Genomic DNA, 6,689 nt, shown 5'->3' with positions numbered 1-6,689 from the left:
TTTGGCAAAAAGATATGTGGTTTCACACACTACCCAAAATAGAGAGTTCTACACTATTTCTGGTGTGGGAGAGAAATGTGATAGAATTTCAGAGAGATAGGTAAGCCATAATGAAAACTCTGTAGTTTCAGGAAGCAGACAAAAAGGGGCAGTTCCATAGAGCAGAAATGGAAAGATTATACTTGTGCAAATTCTTGGATATGTGGGTATTTTCCATTTCTTAAAAAAATAACTTTGATTTAAATAGTAGCCATAAATCTCCAGAATGTTAGGTGAAACAATTATGTAATCCATGAAAAGAAATCCAAGTGGTTATGGGATGGGGTAGGTATTACGGTTTTGTAGCAGGAAAACAATAAAGGAAAGAATATTTAATGAATGAAAGAGAGGATTGTATTGTAAAGAGGAACAGTCTGATGGATAGAATGACAGTGTCAGTCCATATAACAAACTGCAAATATTTATGAATGCTCAAATATGGATGCATGAATTAAATCAAAAACACAGATTTATGCTGTTACATTATACATTTACAAAGTCCCAAAGTCCCACAGCCAAAGTGTTATTAGGATAACAGTCATTCCAGCAAACAGTAGTTCTGTTTTAAAATACAGTATATTTATTAATTTTCTTAAATAACATCAAAACTCTCACCTCCTCACTGATTACAGTAATCCCAGTAATTATCATTCACTCAGTGATTACTTACAAGAAATATACAATTCTCAGATCAGTACTATTTCAGGTCCCAGTACTCACAGCAAAAAAGTTTTGTGGCATCTGACCAACATATTTTTCTGGTCAATAAAATTATCTTGAGGCAGAAGGGAGGGGAGTGTGTAGGTTGCATCCAGCCAGATGTTGGGCTCAATTCTCCACCTAACAGCCCCTATTCCATGTGGTTTGGTCTGTGCAGACCCAAAATTGTGCTGTATTGGAAGAATAGCTGAGTTGAAAATATATTTTATTGTTTCCATTATATCTTGAAAATTGGCCATTCTTTCCAGGGGGCAGCTTAGCCAGATCCGTAAACTCACAAAGTTTGTTTAGACTAAACCAGAGAATTACTGTAGAAGTAATTGTAAGCACTATTTTATTTTTCCGCTTTGTACCCATCCCCTATTCCGTACTTCCCTACCTCCCTTTCTTTTAAAAAAACAACAATAAAAATGTAAAACAAAAAAGGAAGTATAAAAAAGGAAGAATGAATTGCTGAGCTCAAAAGAAAGAAGGGCCTCAAAAATAATCTAAAATGAAATTTTGAAGATAATTTTTAGTGGCCTGAATGGGTGTGCCACAGTATATTGCCCATGTGCATACACACACAGTGGAGAAATTGCAAACCTTAGATAGATTAATTAATTAATTAATTAAAACATTTCTATGCCATTTTCCATCCGAATAGGGTCCCCAGTGTGATGAAAATTAAAACATTAAAAACATCTATATCTGCAATCATTCAATAACCCCCCCCCAAAAAAAAACACATATCACACCCCAAACAGGGAGGGACGCCAATATCAACTGTTGAGGGTATGGCAAATGAACAAAAAAATCTTCACTCACTGGTAGAAGACAACAATAAAGGGAGACAGATGAACCCCTCTGGGGAAGGAGTTCCAATTTTTTGGTGCCATGACCAAGAAGGCCCTGTTGGATCCCCAGGCATTCGAAATAACTCCACGTTTGAATCAAAGCAAGGTTTATTTCAAACCGATGGTTCAGACAGGAACAAGAACATTGTTAGGAATAACTACCAATACACAAGCATAGCATATAAAAGGGATTTGAACCATGTTGGGCCAATGAGGCCAGTTCCCGCTGGCGGGAATAGAACTCGGAAACGCGCGCCTATTCCATGGGAATGTAACAGTCCAATACTATCAACACAGGTTCAGTTCACAGGGTAGATAACCATAACAAGCTTAGCGAAGCTCCGACTCCCCCCCACCAGCTGCACGACCTTGGCCAGTTCCGCAAAACACAGAGAAGCATAATGAAACAGTCTAAACCCAGGGGGGGAGGGAAGAGCACAAGGCATGTGAAGCAGGTAACATCAGATTCAATGGCAGCTAGCTGACAGGCCCTTTCTCAGCCTTCCACCCATCTGCCTTCAGATAGCAGAGGCATCCGTTCAGATAAGTTCATTTTGAAGTAGGTGATCTTTAAGCTACTCTGGCCCCAAGCCATATAGGGCTTTAATGGTCAGTATGAGAACCTTGAATTGGGACAAGAAGCAAACTGGGAGCCAGTGTAGAGGGCTGGAATTATATGATCCCTACAATTCACTCTGGTTAACATTGTGGCCACAGCATTCTGCCACAAAGCTTTTCCCTGGAAGGAAACTTTGACACAACTTTAGAAGTTACTCCTTGAACTACAACATTTCCGAAAATCCCACACAGTTTCAGTAAGACTAGCAAAATAGTTCAGAGGAACCACTTGGCTGTTGATACTAGCTTTGTTAAGCATTCTTCTCAAAAGCTACTTTGGCTTCATTGTTTCTTAGACTGTATATGATGGGGCTGAAAATGGGAGTCACCACTGTGTACAACAGACTAAGGTCCTATTTAACTTGGACGAATTGTTCAGCCCATCGTGCAACATAACCTATGATGAGGGTCCAATAGAAAAAGGTCACCACAATGAGATGAGAAGAATGTGTGGAAACAACTTGTTGCTATATGGAATTCTGAGGAGAGAATGGCTATATAGGAAGCTAGAGTTAATAGGAGTAGGATCAGGGTTAGTGTCGATGCAACCATGAGTACAACTGTCTCAGTATGATCAGCCACAGGGCAAGACTGTTCAATCAGCACTAACGAGTAACAAATGACATAATCAGCTTCCCACAGACCACAGAAATGTTGAGTCATCATCAGTGACAAGCCTGTGCCAACAATGAAAAAACGTCACAGTCCAGGCATTGGCAGAGAGTTGCTTGCATAAACCATGCTGCACGAAGGTGCCATGGTGCAAAGGACAATGTATAGCCAAGTATCTGTCATAGGCCATTGCTGCTAGAAGGAAACATTCTGCAGCGGCAAGGGAACCAGAGAAATATGCTTGGAGTATGCAGCCCATCCAAAAAAATGCTCTCCCTAGTGAAATGATAGGTAAGCTATAGTAAATCTTGGGACAAGATAGGTTTGCCCAAAAAAAGCTTGTTGTGGCCCAGGTCCTTTATATGTTCAAACCCATCTTTTCCAATGTATTACTGGATGACAATTCATGACAGTGGAAGTTAGAATGCCATCACACAAACATAGTAGACCAGAGCCAGTGAGGAAGTTCCAAACAGGATTTGACAAAAGAGGGAGAGGGAAATCGTATAAGAGATGGAAAAAAATGTGTGTTTTATCTCTAACAGACAGTGGGTTGGATCTCTGTGATCTAACACTGGAAGGTGCTCTCTGGTCTTTCCCACACACCCCAGCACAGCCCAGGAAAGCTCATTGCCAAGGTTGAGGGATCCACCTGGCTCAGGAGGCTTTAGTAAGGAAGGGGAAGTGTAAGCAAAACTGCCCCATCTCTTCCATCTAGGCAGCTCTACTGCTGGAAAATGCAAAGAGATGAGATTTTAACCCTTCTCAGACATCTTAACATTTTGAAAAACTACAGAGAAATTACATATATCCCTGGGTCTAGTTTTTAAGAGTATGAGTGCATCCCAAGTCCCTCTGTTTAGCATAGAGGGATTCAAAAACATAACTGAAACCATTTATACGATTTTGGTCAGCAAATTATATATCAGTACATTAATATGATTTTATTCAATTTGATTATTTAAATATCGATCCTTTGCCTGCACATTAGATCAAAGCAGGTAACATTTTTTTTTAAATCATCACTCTATTAAAATTTTATATACTATCAATGAACAAATACAAAACAGCATCATCTCTATAACCCTGGTTCTGGCTGAGAGGGTGGGGTAGCAATTCGATAGATAGATAAAAAAACAAATAAAACACCAAGTTTCTCCAACTTTCAATCAAAAGCTCTCCTACATAAAAGTAGAGAAGGGACATGCTAGATTTCCTGCAGTACTTCAGAGTGTGAAGGCCACCACAGTAAAGGAGCAAGTCTTAGCTAGGGCCAGCCACATCTAGCAAACAAATCGAATCACCAGGACTAAGTATTCATTTTCTGAACAAGTTGTTTTGTGAGGACACTGTCCCCTATTTCAGTCAAGACCCCCTTGGATATTTTGGATTCTGTTTGAACAGGCACCCCCTTTTACTGCCTAAGTGCCAAGGGAACCTGAAACTTGGGGAGTCTCATAAGGGAACCTGGGTACAGCAATGACATTAGAGGAGCAGCAAACACAACAGAAGATAGAGATAGAATTCAAGGAGATCTGAACACACTGGAAAAGTGGGCAGATGTGAACAAGATGTAATTTAACAAGGATAAGTGCTACATTCTACTTCTGAGTAACAAAAATGAGGAACGCTTATACTGGATGGGGGATACACTTCTGGGTAGCAGTGTCTGGGAAGTTAACTATAAGCAGCCAGTGTGGTGCAGCGACAAAAAAGGCTAATGCAAATTCAAAATTCAAATACCTTTTATTGGCATACAATATTAAAAGCGTTTCCCAAAAGGCTAATGCAATCTTGGGGTGTATCAACAGAGACATAACATCCAGTTCACAAGATGTCATAGTCCCACTGTACAGTGCATTGGTCAGGCAGTACCTGGAGTACTGTGTGCAGTTCTGGAGGCCTCACGTCAAAAAGGTTGTGGACCAAATAGAGTGGGTGCAGAGGGGAGAGCAATAAGGATGATAAGGGTCCTGGAAACCAAGCCCTATGAGGAAAGGCTGAGGGACTTGAAAATGTTCAGTCTGGAGAAGAAGAGGTTGAGGGGGAACATGATGGCTCTCTTTAAGTAGTTGAAGCACTGTCACTTAAGAGGAGGGCAGGGAGCTGTTCCTGCTGGCAACAGAGGATAGGACTGACAATAATTGGTTTAAATTAAGGGCAGAAAGGTACCAACTAAGTATTAGGGGAAAAAACCTTTTTGACAGAGTTGTTCAGCAGTGGAATCAGCTGCCTAGGGAGGTGGTGAGCTCCCCCTCAGTGGCAGTCTTTAAGCAGTAGCTGGACAAACACTTGTCAGGGATGCTCTGGGCTGATCCTGCACTGAGCAGGGTGTAGGACTAGATGGCCTTTATGGCCCCTTCCAACTCTGTGATTCCATGATTCAATAAATCCCAGGAAAGAAGAGGAAGGGTGTGCTGGAATTAGAAACTAATTAAGTGCAGTCTCCTCCAGCTCAGTGGCATATCATTCTCAATAACAATATTTTCAACAGTGGAGATATCACCCAGTATCCTGACATATCCCAGAGGTATTTTCCCCACTTTTTACCTTCCAGTGAGTTTCAAACTTTTTATCTTGACCGAATCCAAAGCCAGGATGGCCAAATCCCCACGTATCCTGGGGATCTTCTGTGTATAAAAGGAGGACCCCATGCCTTAACGAATTGTTCTTTCGATCCCCAGTCCAGGTCTTTGCTGGTCAGAACACTGGTTGCCTTCTAGCGGATAATGAATAGACATTTCCAGAAATCCGATTCCGGAAAAGAAAAAAGTTGATGACCAGATCGTTTCTCCACGTTTTGGGTCCTTCGGAACCAAATGGTTGGGTACTGGTTCCGAGGGGTCCAAAGGTCGCCTCACACGGGGCACCAGATCTGTTATGCCAACTTCTCCAGGAAATTCCTGGAGACCCAATCCAAGTTATCTACCAAGGAAAATTGGGTGTTTGTGGCTGTGCGTAAGTTCTATACCAGTCTATACAGAGGTCGGATGGCGAATGAGACGCTCGGCTATATCCCAGGAAGTGAGACAACACGCTAGTCCTTAAATAAATGTTGTCTTTACTAAAGGTTTTTCATCAGGCATACAAAATCGGAATCACACAAATTCATACAAGCTCCTTATTGACGAGCGTAAATAGAGCGATTTGGCTGATCTACAGTTTATTATCTAGAGGAGACTATTTGTTCATGAATTTGTGCACTGTAGTGAAATCGCCAAAACGGAGACTAGAAGAGGAAAGCAAAGAGCCGATTCAGACCCAGAAGTTAAACCAGTTGTGAGACCAAGGACAGGATCTACATCAACCCCCAGAATGTCCAAGGAAAGGGAGAAAAGAGAGATGCAGGCCGCCATGGAAGCGATGGAGAAGAGGATGACTGATGCAATTCAAGCTATGGGGGAACAAATAGAAAAATCACTGGGGGCCAAGATAGTTAAGCAACTGGAAGAACAAATAGAGAAACAACTGGAGGCGCAAATGGCAAAGCAAACTCAGATTCATTTGAAACAACTTGAAGAAGTCCAGGAAAAAAATATAACAGCAATAAAGGAATTGGTTACCTCAGAAATAACTTCAATCAAGCAAGAACTGGAAGGAGTCAAAAAAGAAATACAGGATAAAGCAACCAAGACTACCGAATTGGATGAGAAGATACAACAAATGGAAGAAAAACATGATTCTTTGACTCAGCAAATTAGAAAATCTGAAACAATGACGGAGTTCAGAAGGATGCAGACTCATCTGAGATTCAGAGGCATTAAAGAAAAAGAAAATGAAAACTTAAGAGATGATATGATGAAGGCGATAACATTGTTTCTGGGAGAGGAAGAGGGAACAATGGATTCAGATTTTGATTTAATT

The sequence above is a fragment of the Gekko japonicus genome, unplaced genomic scaffold, assembly GCF_001447785.1.
Source record: "Gekko japonicus isolate JY-2015 unplaced genomic scaffold, Gekko_japonicus_V1.1 scaffold101, whole genome shotgun sequence".
Taxonomy (NCBI): domain Eukaryota; kingdom Metazoa; phylum Chordata; class Lepidosauria; order Squamata; family Gekkonidae; genus Gekko; species Gekko japonicus.
The sequence above is the reverse complement of the archived record's forward strand: the minus strand, read 5'-3'. Positions refer to the sequence as shown.